This window comes from Nerophis ophidion, linkage group LG03, assembly GCF_033978795.1.
Source record: "Nerophis ophidion isolate RoL-2023_Sa linkage group LG03, RoL_Noph_v1.0, whole genome shotgun sequence".
Classification (NCBI taxonomy): Eukaryota; Metazoa; Chordata; class Actinopteri; order Syngnathiformes; family Syngnathidae; genus Nerophis; species Nerophis ophidion.
Window position 1 is genome coordinate 61,228,501 of NC_084613.1, and position 14,820 is coordinate 61,243,320.

Genomic DNA, 14,820 nt, shown 5'->3' on the forward strand with positions numbered 1-14,820 from the left:
TACAGACTCTGACTGACATAAGGCGTGATGTGTGATTTGTAAACCATTTTGACGCAACATAACAATAATAACACCGGAAGATATATTTGCGACTGCCCAGCCGGCTTCAAATGTTAGCATCGCTAGACAGCTCTAGCATCAGCCCGCCATTCATTTCGCTTGGAACGAATTATAAAGACCTCTTGTCAATGAACAATTCATCATGTAAAAAAAAATGTATCACAATTTTGTTGGTGTCCCTTACATATACAAACGTATGTCACTGAAATGATAGAATCGTGTGTTCTTACTCAAAACGGTGTAACGTGTTCCCTGACATACATAACTCAGTGGTTCTCAACCTTTTTCAGTGATGTACCCGCTGTGAACATTTTTTTAATTCAAGTACCCCCTAATCAGAGCAAAGCATTTTGGTTGAGATAAAGTAAAATACTGAATTATCTCATCAGTTTCTGATTTATTTAAGTGTTTAATAGTGCAAAATATTGCTCATTTGTATTGAAGTATTTGGAAAAAAAGATATAAAAATAACTGATTCAAATATAAATAAAGATTTCTACACATGGAAGTAATCATCAACTTAAAGGGCCCTCTTTGGGGATTGTAATAGAGATCCATCTGGATTCATGAACTTTATTCTAAACATTTCTTCCAAAAAAAAAGAAATCTTTAACATCGATATTTATGGAACATGTCCACAAAAAAATCTACCTGTCAACACTGAATATTGCATTGTTGCATTTCTTTTCACAGTTTATGAACTTACATTCCTATTTGGTTAAAGTATTATTCAATAAATATATTTATAAAGGATTTTTGAATTGTTGCTATATTTAGAATGTCACATACCCCTTGGCATTCCTTCAAGTACCCCCAGGGGTACGCGTACCTCCATTTGAGAACTGATATCCGTCATATACTGATCATGATGCCAGGGGCAAATAGAGTAATTGCATTGCACAGTTAAAAGATTTGTTGCTGTTTAAAATGTCTGCCGCACCCTTGCAAATCTTTAACGTAGAACTTTTGTCATTTTGTTGTTAATAAGTGTGGTGCTGTGACTGCTGTCGGTTAAATTTAGAGAAGTGTTTAAACGCCCATTTAAAAAACAAATAACCGCGCTTAAAAAAAACGATTTTGTTGAAACACCACCGTAACTGTAGCACTACAGCAACATACTGTCTCGTTCAATGCCTTTGCAAAACCAGATAAACAATGATGGTAACATTTCTTACCATCATAACCTACATCTATAAATATCTAAACCAGAAAACACCCTGTCTCCAGTTGATCAGGACTTCAAACTATTTGATAACGTTTTTATAGCTGAGCTGTTTCTTTGAGTTGAAGGCACAATGTCCAGACCGCGTTTAAGACATACACAGAAATACATCTTGTTTATGGATGCTATGAAACCCTAAAATTGAGTTCAGATACACCCTCTGACTAAGACTGGGGGTATTTATTTCAAGGTGGTGGAATAGTTGGACTGGGATTCTCAGGGTACTGTAAGATATGCAATACATTGCTCGTGACAAAGATATATTTTATTGGTGAAACTAAAACAACATTTTGGGGATGTACGATATATTTTTTCCCCAACGAAATACAGATGACTTCTGCCTTTTCAACATCAATACACTGCAGTTTGGGCACATCTGGAGGTAAAGATTCAAAGGTGGATTATACAAGATATCACTGTAGATTTCGTCATCATCATCATTTCCATGATAAAGTCACAGATGAATTTAGCCATCTTGTTGTCTCCGGCAAACTTTCAGCACTTTTCAAACATTGTTGCAATAGGAACAAGTGCTCAGCTTTTCTTTGCGGCTCGCTGTGAGGCATCTATCTTCTCTATCATCAGCTCAGGCATATTTGTAGGCTTCCAAAACACCAGCTTAGCAATGCTTGCATTTTACGTAGCTGGTAAGGTTTGATGTATAGAAGATTGTGATTTTTTTTTCCTTCCTCGCAGAATGTTTGCAGAACATTTGGTGCAAATTGCACAAGAAATTCCTTCCTCTGAAACAGTGAAGAAGTCCCAGATGATCGTCATATTTGTTTACATTGAGCTCAGAGGAAGTTTACTACAGGCTGTTTACAGCATGATTAGGAGAAAAAGGAGCGCTTGATTTTACCACCCTAGCCCAATCGTGCTTCATTGGAGTGTGTATCAATTATGAGAACTTTCTTTTTTATCAGTGGATTTATCTGTATGACATAATTCCTCACATCGGCCCAATAATTATCTGCTCGATATTTGCAAAATATACATCATAGTGTATATTTTTAAGCATAATTTAACTAGATATAAATGGCAATAGAGAAAAAAACAATGGCAGTTTTTGTGCAACATACTGTAACTAAACTGATTTTGGGGGGATTTCTGTTTTATGCTGATTCAGAAAACCCCATCCCATGTCTTTTAAAAGGGCTATTTGAAAAAAACATAAGAACACCACCAGCCAACTTATGTTACCATTAGTGGTTTAACGGACCATTTTTAGTTAAGTGTCAATAATTTTTCAAAAATACCAATTTTATTGAATATGAATTGCCCTTCAGTCTGAGTAATTTGTCTGGCGTTCAGGCTTGTCATTCTCTGCTGTCTTGTCCACACGTACAAGCAAGCACTTACACATGCACAAAAGCAGTCCAAAAGAAGCAACTAACACTTTGTAATATGGCAAGTAACCATTTAAATGATATTAATTTTCATTACTGTATAAGTGATTACTGATGTACTGTAATTGAAAGGTAAGCAACAGTTTTCCTAAATAAACAAACATTAAAATGGATTCTCATTTCTGTAAGCAAAAAATTTACTTAAATATTGAACATCTCAAAGTGCATTTTTTTTCTCAGTTGGAAAAACGAGGTCTGGTTGTCTTTTTGTTTATTGTGATCACGGCACTCTCATTACTACTACTTCCCTCGTGTTAATGGTCGTATATTGCCCATCCAATTTGTAACTAAAATGTTACCACAACGAGGTACTTGACTTTGTAATCCATATTTTTTCCCATCTTTGCGAGTAGCAAGGGTGTCTCTGCTTTTTGTGTGTAAAGCTGGTGCCCCATGCTCCGCCCATACAAGACAAAGATTATGAATGACTTAAGAGAGGGCTAACTGTATTCAGTTAATTCTACTGTTAAAAAAGGCGCTCAGGTGCTGAGAGTGATGCAAAGAGTGAGACCTCTTTCAGCCTGTTTGGAGCGAGAGACGAACAAACGCAAGGCTCAACAATTGTTATTGGCTAACATGTCTGTCAAATGCCGGTGACGGCGGGGGGGAATAAGAAAACAACTTCAGCTTTAGCAGGTTATTTATTGTACTAATTAAAACCTCCAATGTCAATTCGATGTCGATTATTTGTGCAGCCCTGGTATGATGCTTACAACACTCTGGAAAGTTAGCGCCATCTAGGCATCCTTGTAAAGGTTGCAAACAGCCCCTTTTTGAGTAGAGATCAATCGATATGTTTTTTTTTTCAGGGCGGATACTGATTATCAATTAAAGAGGCTGAGAGCAGATACTAATTTGCAGTACAGGTGTTTGAAACATGAACAGTATACATCAGTAAACAGCTGTACAAGGCTTTAAGTTGTTTTTTTTTAACATTATTTTTAGGAAACATTGGACAAGTAGCGACATGATTAAAATACCAGTAGAATGGAAAAACAGATTGCCTTTATTTTGACACCATTATCATATACATTTGTTTTATATCACCAAAAGACTTACCGTATTTGTTGGACTATAAGTCACGTTTTTTTTAATAGTTTGGCCAGGGGTGCGATTTATACTCAGGAGCGACTTATGTGTGAAATTTTTAACACATTACCGTAAAATATCAAATAATATTATTTAGCTCATTCACGTAAGAGACTAGACGTATAACATTTCATGGGATTTAGTGATTAGGAGTGACAGCTTGTTTGGTAAACGTATAGCATGTTCTCAATCAATCAATCAATGTTTATTTATATAGCCCTAAATCACAAATGTCTCAAAGGACTGTACAAACCATTACGACTACGACATCCTCGGAAGAACCCACAAAGGGCAAGGAAAACTCACACCCAGTGGGCAGGGAGAATTCACATCCAGTGGGACGCCAGTGACAATGCTGACTATGAGAAACCTTAGAGAGGACCTCAAATGTGGGCAACCCCCCCCCCCCCCCCCCCTACCTCCCCTCTAGGGGACCGAAAGCAATGGATGTCGAGCGGGTCTAACATGATACTGTGAAAGTTCAATCCATAGTGGCTCCAACACAGCCGCGAGAGTTCAGTTCTAAGCGGATCCAAGACAGCAGCGAGAGTCCCGTCCACAGGAAACCATCCCAAGCGGAGGCGGATCAGCAGCGTAGAGATGTCCCCAACCAATACACAGGCGAGCGGTCCATCCTGGGTCCCGACGAGCAGTCCATCCTGGGTCTCGACTCTGGACAGCCAGTACTTCATCCATGGTCATTGGACCGGACCCCCTCCACAAGGGAGGGGGGGACATAAGATAAAAAAGAAAAGAAGCGACAGATCAACTGGTCTAAAAAGGAGGTCTATTTAAAGGCTAGAGTATACAAATGAGTTTTAAGGTGAGAGTTAAAAGCTTCTACTGAGGTAGCATCTCGAACTGTTACCGGGAGGGCATTCCAGAGTACTGGAGCCGGAACGGAAAACGCTCTATAGCCCGCAGACTGTTTTTGGGCTTTAGGAATCACTAATAAGCCAGAGTCTTTTGAACGCAGATTTCTTGCCGGGACATATGGTACAATACAATCTGCAAGATAGGATGGAGCTAGACCGTGTAGTATTTTATACGTAAGTAGTAAAACCTTAAAGTCACATCTTAAGTGCACAGGAAGCCAGTGCAGGTGAGCCAGTACAGGCGTAATGTGATCAAACTTTCTTGTTCTTGTCAAAAGTCTAGCAGCCGCATTTTGTACCGACTGTAATCATTTAATGCTAGACATGGGGAGACCCGAAAATAATACGTTACAGTAATCGAGACGAGACGTAACAAACGCGTGGATAATGATCTTGGCGTCTTTAGTGGACAAAATAGGGCGAATTTTTGCGATATTATGGAGATGAAAGAAGGCCGTTTTGGTAACGCTTTTAATGTGTGCCTCAAAGGAGAGAGTTGGGTCGAAGATAATACCCAGATTTTTTACCGAGTCACCTTGTTTTATTATTTGGTTGTCAAATGTTAAAGTTGTATTATTAAATAGAGGTCGGTGTCTAGCAGGACCGATAATCAGCATTTCCGTTTTTTTGGAGTTAAGTTGCAAAAAATTAGCGGACATCCATTGTTTAATTTCATTAAGACACGCTTCCAACTGACTACAGTCCGGCGTGTTGGTCAGCTTTAGGGGCATGTAGAGTTGGGTGTCATCAGCATAACAGTGAAAGCTAATACCATATATGCATATGACGTCACCCAGCGGCAGCATGTAGATGCTGAAGAGTGCAGGGCCAAGGACCGAACCCTGGGGAACTCCACACATTACCTTAACATAGTCCGAGGTCATACTGTTATGGGAGACGCACTGCACCCTGTCAGTAAGATAAGAGTTAAACCAAGACAGGGCTAAGTCTGACATACCAATTCGTGTTTTGATACGCTCTAATAAAATATTATGATAGACGGTATCGAAAGCAGCGCTAAGATCGAGGAGCAGCAACATAGATGACGCATCAGAATCCATCGTTAGCAATAGATCATTAGTCATTTTTGCGAGGGCTGTCTCAGTAGAGGGATTTGCCCTGAAACCGGATTGAAAGGTTTCACATAGATTGTTAAAGGCAAAGTGTTCATTCATCTGCTCTGCAACAATTTTTTCGAGGATTTTCGAAATAAATGGAAGGTGAGACACCGGTCGGTAGTTTACCATGAGGTCAGGATCGAGGTTAGGTGTTTTCATTTCTATATGTTATAGTTATTTGAATGACTCTTACCATAACATGTTACGTTAACATACCAGGCAACTTCTCAGTGGGTTATTTATGCGTCACTTATTCAGCCTGTTGTTCACTATTTTTTATTTATTTTAAATTGCCTTTCAAATGTCTATTCTTGGTGTTGGGTTTTATCAAATAAATTTCCCCCAAAAATGCGACTTATAGTCCAGTGCGACTTGTATATGTTTTTTTCCTTCTTTATTATGCATTTTCGGCAGGTGAGACTCATACTCCGGAGCGACTTATACTCCGAAAAATACGGTACAAAGTTTAGAGTATATGAATATGATCAAAATAGTATCAATCTTATGGAAATTCCCGAGCCATTTTGAGGGAACCACAGATCCCTTCCCCACCAACAACATTGCTAATCATGCAGACTTTGTGAGAGCCAACAACAATTACTTTGGGAAAAATATGACGCAGAAGCTTATTTTTAAGGCTTAATATAAGAAGGATGAGCTACATGTTTTAGAAGCTGTGTGCTAAACAGATCCAGGTTAGTGAAACACTATAGCATCATGTAGCTATATTGCTAAGTGCTAAACAAGATCTACAAACATAATAAAACTATCAGCGGGACAACGGCCGACTCAAAGCTGCAGCAAAAACTAGTAATCTCTCTGTTGTCAATGGGCTGCTAAAATGTCTTTTTTAGCGCTTATAATAACAATATCACCAATAATTGATCAGTATTCATGTCACTGTTGCATTGCTGGCAGGTTTTGGATGGTTATATATAGGGCTATTTGGGTGGAATAGAGAGCTCCATTGACTGAATTGTTAGCAAACTTTTTATTTATTTATTTACGACTTAGAATACTTTAAAAAAGAATCATATTTTGTGCATGTCTTACCTATATAGGGATTGTAAATAATACGCAGCAAATCTCTATATCATTTGTGTATATTTCCATTATGACTGATCTACTGATAAGGTCAGTACAGAAGCGTTCCCATCATGACATCATTCCACCCCCAAACTCTACGGAAATTGCCGAAGAATATTCAAAATGGCTGTCTGAAATTGTGGCATTTTGTGATGTTTAGTCGATATTTTCACGTATTTGGTGGATTTGAAATACAATTGGATGAGTCATACCAAAGACTATAAAAATGGGACCCATTACCTCCCTGCTTGGCACTCAGCATTAAGGGTTGGAATTGGGGGTTAAATCACCATAAATGATTCCCGGGCGCGGTAGCACTGCTGCCCACTGCTCTCCTCACCTCCCATGGGGGTGATCAAGGGTGATAGGTCAAATGCAGAGAATAATTTCGCCACACCTAGTGTGTGTGACTATCATTGGTACTTTAACTTAATATGGTTAAATTAGTACAATTAAACACAATTAATCAATCAATCAATCAATGTTTACTTATATAGCCCTAAATCACTAGTGTCTCAAAGGGCTGCACAAACCACCACGACATCCTTGGTAGGCCCACATAAGGGCAAGGAAAACTCACACCCAGTGGGACATCGGTGACAATAATGACCCAGTGGGACGTCGGTGACAATAATGACTATGAGAACCTTAGAGAGGAGGAAAGCAATGGATGTCGAGCGGGTCTAACATGATACTGTGAAAGTTCAATCCACAATGGATCCAACACAGTCGCGAGAGTCCAGTCCAAAGCGGATCCAACACAGCAGCGAGAGTCCCGTTCACAGCGGAGCCAGCAGGAAACCATCCCAAGCGGAGGCGGATCAGCAGCGCAGAGATGTCCCCAGCCGATACACAGGCAAGCAGTACATGGCCACCGGATCGGACCGGACCTCCTCCACAAGGGAGAGTGGGACATAGAAGAAAAAGAAAAGAAACAGCAGATCAACTGGTCTAAAAAGGGAGTCTATTTAAAGGCTAGAGTATACAAATTAGTTTTAAGGTGAGACTTAAATGCTTCTACTGAGGTGGCATCTCGAACTGTTACCGGGAGGGCATTCCAGAGTACTGGAGCCCGAACGGAAAACGCTCTATAGCCCGCAGACTTTTTTTGGGCTTTGGGAATCACTAACAAGCCGGAGTCCTTTGAACGCAGATTTCTTGCCGGGACATATGGTACAATACAATCGGCAAGATAGGATGGAGCTAGACCGTGTAGTATTTTATACGTAAGTAGTAAAACCTTAAAGTCACATCTTAAGTGCACAGGAAACCAGTGCAGGTGAGCCAGTACAGGCGTAATGTGATCAAACTTTCTTGTTCTTGTCAAAAGTCTAGCAGCCGCATTTTGTACCAACTGTAATCTTTTAATGCTAGACATGGGGAGACCCGAAAATAATACGTTACAGTAGTCGAGGCGAGACGTAACAAACGCATGGATAATGATCTCAGCATCTTTAGTGGACAGAATGGAGCGAATTTTAGCGATATTACGGAGATGAAAGAAGGCCGTTTTAGTAACGCTTTTAATGTGTGCCTCAAAGGAGAGAGTTGGGTCGAAGATAATACCCAGATTCTTTACCGTGTCGCCTTGTTTAATTGTTTGGTTGTCAAATGTTAGAGTTGTATTATTAAATAGAGTTCGGTGTCTAGCAGGACCGATAATCAGCATTTCCGTTTTTTTGGCGTTGGGTTGCAAAAAGTTAGCGTACATCCATTGTTTAATTTCATTAAGACACGCCTCCAGCTGACTACAATCCGGCGTGTTGGTCAGCTTTAGGGGCATGTAGAGTTGGGTGTCATCAGCATAACAGTGAAAGCTAACACCGTATTTGCGTATGATGTCACCTAGCGGCAGCATGTAGATGCTGAAGAGTGCAGGGCCAAGGACCGAACCCTGGGGAACTCCACACGTTACCTTAACGTAGTCCGAGGTCACATTGTTATGGGAGACACACTGCATCCTATCAGTAAGATAAGAGTTAAACCAAGACAGGGCTAAGTCTGACATACCAATTCGTGTTTTGATACGTTCTAATAAAATATTATGATCGACGGTATCGAAAGCAGCGCTAAGATCGAGGAGCAGCAACATAGATGACGCATCAGAATCCATCGTTAGCAATAGATCATTAGTCATTTTTGCGAGGGCTGTCTCCGTGGAGTGATTTGCTCTGAAACCGGATTGAAAGGTTTCACATAGATTGTTAGACGCTAAGTGTTCATTTAACTGCTCCGCAACAATTTTTTCAAGGATTTTTGAAATAAAGGGAAGGTGAGACACCGGTCGGTAGTTTACCATGAGGTCAGGATCGAGGTTAGGTCTTTTAAGAAGAGGATGAATAACCGCTTTTTTGAATGCTAGGGGAACAGTGCCTGAGGAGAGTGATAAGTTTATAATATTTAGCACTGATGGACCTAATAATACAAAGAGCTCCTTGATCAGTTTCCCAGGAAGAGGGTCAAGTAAGCATGTTGTCTGTTTTATTCCATTTACCCGTTGTAACAATTCCTCTAATGTTATTTCCTCAAAACGAGAGAAACTATTTTGGAGGGCAGTATCCGCCGTATATACCATCGTATCAGTGTTAATAGAACCCCGTTGTAGCTGGGACGCATTGTCTTTAATCTCCTTTCTAATGACTTCAATTTTCTTACTAAATAATTTCATAAAGTCATCAGCTGAGTGGGTTGAGCTACTGGAAGGGGTCCCTTGTTGAGTTAGCGATGCTACCGTACTAAACAAAAATTTGGGATCGTTTTTATTACGGTGGATGAGATTTGAGTAATATTTAGCTTTAGCTAAGGTAAGCATGCGTTTATAAGTTATTAAACCATCACTCCATGCTTTATGGTGCACCTCAAGTTTAGTCGTGCGCCATTTGCGTTCCAGCTTTCTACATAATAATTTCTGAGCTCTAGTTTCTTCTGTAAACCACGGAGTGCGCTTTTTTGTAGCCTTTTTTAACTTTAGCGGTGCTATGTTATCAATGGTTTTGCGCAGGGTGTCGTTAAAGTTGTTAGTGAGGTTATCAATAGAGCCCACATACTTTGGGAATGGTGCCATAACCGAGGGCAGTAGGTCAGCAAGAGTTGTCGTTGTGGCCGTATTAATGTTGCGGCTGCTATAGCAGTTATTATTATTATTATTAGTTTGACGAACATGCGTCTGAACCTCGAATTTTATAAGGTAATGATCGGACAATACTTTAGTATACGGGAGTATCGTAACTTTGGAGACGATGATACCCCTGACAAGCACTAGGTCTATCGTATTACCGTTGCGATGCGTGGGTTCATTTATTATTTGTGTGAGACCACAGCTATCAATTACAGTCTGGAGCTACGCACGGTGGGTCCGATGGGGTATTCATATGGATATTAAAGTCCCCCATTATGATTATATTATCGGCGTGTGTCACTAGATCAGCAACGAACTCTGAGAATTCATTGATAAAGTCCGAATAAGGCCCTGGGGGGCGGTAGATAACAGCCAGGTGTAGAGGCAGCGGTGTGACAGACTTCATAGTAAGCACCTCAAACGATTTATAATATTTATATTTATTATTTATGTTAGGACTAAGGTTAAAGTTTTCGTTGTATATTAGTGCGACCCCCCCACCCCTTTTAAGCGGACGGGCAATATGCGCATGTGTAAAGTTAGGAGGACATGCCTCATTTAGCGCAAAAAAGTCGTTTGGTTTAAGCCAGGTTTCGCTGAGACCGATGACGTTAAGATTGTTGTCTCTGATAATATCATTAACTAATAACGTTTTGGGAGACAATGATCTTATGTTTAAAAAACCTATATTATAGGTAGTGGGCTGTTTTAGGGAGTTTTTGATCAAATTATCCGTAGTAGCAATATTAATAATGTTGTGTTTATTATGCCCAGTGCATTTAGTATAGTTACGACCATATCTAGGAATTGATACGACAGGAATTTTCCGATTGTTTGTTTGTTAGTCAACTTGTCTTTCCATTCTACTGGTACTTTTATGCATCGCTAATGTTGTGGTTAATTAAGCGCCAAACAACATCAGATTAGTGAAGTGAATTATATTTATATAGTGACTCAAAGCGCTTAAACATGACAAAATGTTTAGCATTTAAATGATTTGGTAATGAATACATGGAGTGTAGAATAATGGGATTGGAAATTAAGGTAACTATAGCAATTCTGTTGCATTTATTGTAATTAAAAGTAATGTAACATTGTTTATTGCATCTCATGTTTGTTACTTTATTTAAGAACTGATGAGCTCTTTACCAGGTCTTTAGGCAGATGTGGCTTGTGGACACTGGCACAGATGAGAGCTAATGAAGGTTTGAACCACCTGGTTTTCTTACCGTAATGTTTAAAGAAGACTGAACAATAAATATATCTGTAGTTCACACTCACTGTGCCTGAACTTCTCTGTAATGGTGCGGGAAGCTTGCCAAGAACTGCAACTCTGAACTTTGCTTGTTTATACTAGCAAGAGTGGACTTCTGTTCTGTCTCCCCAAAGCTGCTTCTGTTGGGCACACTGTCAGCAGCTTCTCTCCTTCTTGTGGACGGATGTTCAACATTTGAATATTGTGTTTGAGCTCCTGGCTGGCGTGGAAGCTGGCTGCTGCTTTAGTGTGGTGCTGACTGGCGGTGCTGGGCTCAAGCTGCCTTGCCTTGTAAATCTTCTTTAGCACTTAGCAATATTGCTACATGATGCTTCAATGTTTCACTAAGCTGGATCCGTTAAGCAGTTAGCTTCTAAAACTTGTAGCTCATCCTCCTTTATAATACCAGATAAATATGTAAGGTATACTTTTGGGACTCATAATTTTTTGTCGCAGTAGGACCGGATGTAACGCACAGCAATTTTATTATAAAGGTTGGAAGTGTGCACTTAGTTTTTCTGGCACGTTTGATGACAATGAGGCATGCAGAGAGGTGAAGCTGTAAACAAATGTACCTTATGAGTACAACTGGCTGCTGCCCTTTCTTCAGTGGCCATGCTACAAGACTGTTCTACGTTTCACTGAAACAGTCATGTTTATGTTGCATGATCATAACGTAGTTATGATCACCTTGAGCACGAGCTGCTGAAAGTCAGCAGGTGCAGCCCTAGGTCTTTGCCAACAAAAGTTGAGATGGCTTATCGCATTACTGTCTGTCTTCATGGTCTGTGGAGAGTTGAGTGATAATGTTCGTAAGTTCTTCACTTTCTTTTGTTTTTGCCCCAGACGACTTGTTAGCAGTTAACGTAAGTATAGTCACTGTGACAGGGGTGATGCGGCTGCCAGTTAGAAGGTTGGTGTGGGGGCTAATTGATTTTATGCATTGTGAGTCTGTCTGTCCAGCCGTTAATTTTTTATAGCGTTTATCCTTATTAGAGTTGCAGGGGTACACTGGAGCCTATTCCAGCTGAATTTGGGTGAGAGGAAGGCCCTCCCTAAACTGGTGGCCAGCCATTAGCAGGGCACAACAAACAATCATCAAACTCAAAATCATACCATGGACAATTTAGAGACTCCAATTAATTCCACATTCATATCTTTGGAATGTGTGAGGAAGCTGGAGAAAACCCATGAGGGTATATGCAAACCCAACACAATGTTCAAACAGAGATTCGAATCCAGATCTCCCCGATGTCCTTACTGTGTGCTAACATGCTAATCTCTAGGCCACCAGGCGGTTTTGTGGGTCGAAATTGCAAAAAAAGGATATTGAAACACAGTGGAAAAACACAGGGAACTTCATTTACCTGGTTAAATGGGAAAAGTTCCTGTGGTGGAATAAGGCCTCTTTTTGGACCAGCTACCTGCCTGTCTCCAGAACACAGATCTGCAAGCGGCCACCTCAAACACACAGGTGCAAAAAAAACTATAAAAGTCCAAAATACAGAGCCTAACAGCTCCTAAATGACCTTTGTGTCAGGTGATTCTTTGTTTGCAAAATTGATGACTACTTGTCATCCAAAAACCGTGTGAAAAACATTGCGCTACCCAGGGCTGGGCCGATAATACGATATGAATATTTATCGCGATAGACATAGAAATGATATGAATATAATAATAATAATAATGGATTAGATTTATATCACACTTCTCTATTGTTAGATACTCAAAGCGCTCACAGAGAAGTGGGAACCCATCATTCATTTACACCTGGTGGTGGTAAGCTACATTTGTAGCCACAGCTGCCCTGGGGTAGACTGACGGAAGCGTGGCTGCCAGTTTGGAGCTACGGCCCCTCCGACCACCACCTATCATTCATTCACCAGTGTGAGCGGCACTGGGGGCAAGGGTGAAGTGTCCTGCCCAAGGACACAACGGCAGCGATTTGGATGTCAATAGGTGGGAAGCCAACCTGCAACCCTCAGGTTTCTGGCACGGCCGCTCTACCCGCTACGCCATGCCGCCCCCCAATATAAAATGCCTTCAAATGAATATTCGATACATATTTATATTTTTTGGTCGGAAGAAAACAGAAATTATGAAGCAAGATTTTTTTTCACTAAGTCACTCACGCTTTGGGAAACCAACAAACGGGAAACCATAAGTGTCACTGAGCAATGGAAGGGACACGCTAACAGTATCAACTAACGAATGTTATATCTGTCCTGCTGTTTGGCTCCCAGTGATCCAGTCCCAGAACAATAGTTAAAGAGCGCAGGGTCGACGTTTTCTTTGGGGGTAACACCCTTCACTTTACTCGACAATGGGTCTGCTAAGATCCGCTTTCGAGTCGGAATGATGAGGCTGCCAATTCGTGGGAATTAGGTTGCTTTATTCTTATTTTTGCGGGACACCTCCTGACACATTTGCCACTCTTATCACTACTGCTGCACGCTACTGCTAGCTCGCCTCACTCTTCCACTCACTCACATACGTCAGTCACCCAACACGCTGCCATTCTTAAAGGAGCACACATAAATACATACGCTACTCTCATAACACTAGTGTGGTTGCATTGGCTTTTTGTCTTGCTGTGAATTCTCTGCATGGAGTGAGAAGAGAAACTTTGATATCTTGATATATCAAGTCAATATCAGAAACTTGCAGCAACCTCCTGACACTTTCAATGTGTGGGTTTAATGAGTAGCTTCCCAAACTAACTTATTCACTACTGCCATCTTGTGTCTCTAATCTGCAACCACTTTCAAATCTACTTCAATATTTTTATTATCATAGCCAAGCTTATCCCATCTGGCTACGACACCTTCTCCACTGATAAATAGTACTCTCGGTAATTTGGAAATTCTATCACTGTATTTATTGGCAGGCTTAAATAAGTCTTAAAAAGTATCAATAATTATCGATATCGATCAATATAAAAAAATGTATATAGTGATATAGTTTTCAGTGATATCGCCCAGCCATAGTGCTACCACTGCTAATGCTGTTGCCATACTGTGTTTTAAAACATCTTCATTGCTAAATTTAATAAATTCACAGCTTACATTATTGCAGTTTGAACACCAATATTGAAATAATCATTGTGCTTTCTTTTACTTGAATGCATGTAAACTTTAAAGAGGAGCCGGTACATGTTTTTTCGGTATTTGGGAACTGCATAAGTCCTGAAAATTTAAAATCAAACCATGGAGGCATTGCAGAGATATTTATAAAATAATGTTGCCATCCTTCACACTTCCTCCAAATGAGCCTTTTGGAATTTGCTCAATTTGTGACGTTTTCTCAATTGTGACGTTAATGGCAACTACAATATTTGGTAGAAATTTACTCAGAGCTTTGCGCCAGTCTGCTATTGTATCGCTGCAGTCAATAAGTTCCTTCTATTTCTCTATCCTCTTTAAAACATATTTGCAATCTATCTTTTCCTAACCTGACTCTCGCCAGATCCTTGTAGTTTGCTGAACTCCACACAAGGATCTGGGATCGAGGGCAATGCAAACTCCTTCAAGATAGCAAAAAATAATGAACCAATCAGGATCCCCGGGCAGGATTTCCTAGATGTGACATAGC

General features: G+C 40.3%; 1 protein-coding gene across 1 annotated transcript in view; it reads left to right on the forward strand.

The window, feature by feature from the left end:
• Window positions 1-14,820, forward strand: part of LOC133549892 (calmodulin-alpha-like) — a 36,282-nt gene that overhangs the window by 348 nt on the left and 21,114 nt on the right. The gene's annotated exons all lie outside the window — the stretch shown is intronic.